We start from the raw sequence: 1,156 nt of genomic DNA, 5'->3' as shown, positions 1-1,156 counted from the left end.
GCTGTCGTAGTTTGAGTCCTTACTGTGTGCCAGGAACACTGCTAAACCCTTTGGAGTTGAATCCTTTGATTCTCACAACACTCCTCAGGCAAATGCTATTATTTTCTCTACATTTTCTCTTCAGAGAGGCCAAGTAATACATCCAAGGAAACTGGACCTGATCCCAAACCCAGACGACCCCTCGCATCCACCTGTGAGCGCCTTGCCAGCCCCTGACTGCACACTGGTGTTTGTTGGTGCAACAGGAGGAAAGCTGGGCTGGCAGGGCCAGTTCTGCGGCGCTCCCAGGCTGCTTTCCCCCTCCCTCTCCTCGGAGGCTGACTTTTCTCTCTGGGCTCTAGTACCTGCCCCTCTTCCTCAAGGAATGAATGAGTTGCAGGAGTTGCATTTTTAATCTTGTGTCTCCAGCCCCCCAAGGAGGAGCTTCAGCGCCATCTCCCAGTAGGTAGGGAGGTGGGAGGGCAAAGCCCTGGAAGCTTCAGGAACAGGACACTTGTTTTGCTTTCCTTAAAGCCTGCTTTAATTCCTCTTTAGGGTCAGCAGGAACCCAAAGAGACTTCCTGCCCCGCTCACCTGGGGAAGTGCTGGGTGGGGTGATGGTGGGTGTGTGCTGTGGGCTTAAGGCTTGTTCCTAAGAATTCTGGGGTGGGGGAGCTTTTCCCACTCCTCCCCCCAGCTCAGCACAGACCCCCAGTTTCGCTCTGCTGGGACAAGAGCGCTCTGCCCAGGGTCCTGCAGGCAGTGCAGAGCTGGGGCCCTTAGGCCTGCTCACCAGAGCCAGGGCGAACATTGTCAGGATCCGTGAGGACTGGTTGTCAAACATAGGGTTATTAAAGATCAAATCACATAAAACTACAGGTTAATAGAGTCTGTACTAAAGGCAATGTATTAACCTGCTAAACTTCACCACTTGGGAGTTATTTTGTGCTCTCGAGGCCCTGGAGGTTATTGGCGGGTTGCGTCTGAATTGCATCACTCTGCTGCTTCTGTCCCACTTCGGGGGTCTCACCCTGGAAGCTTGAACCAGGCCATGGTGGGCGTGTTTACACCTCAGGAGGCAGCAAATCAGGGCAGACGCTCAGCGGTGGTTTTTAAGCATTATCAGCACACCGTAGGTATATATTTTTTCTGATGCTTTGGACACATTTGAGTTTAT

This window comes from Dasypus novemcinctus, chromosome 5 (genome assembly GCF_030445035.2).
Source record: "Dasypus novemcinctus isolate mDasNov1 chromosome 5, mDasNov1.1.hap2, whole genome shotgun sequence".
Taxonomy (NCBI): Eukaryota; Metazoa; Chordata; class Mammalia; order Cingulata; family Dasypodidae; genus Dasypus; species Dasypus novemcinctus.
This window is presented reverse-complemented; position numbering follows the sequence as displayed.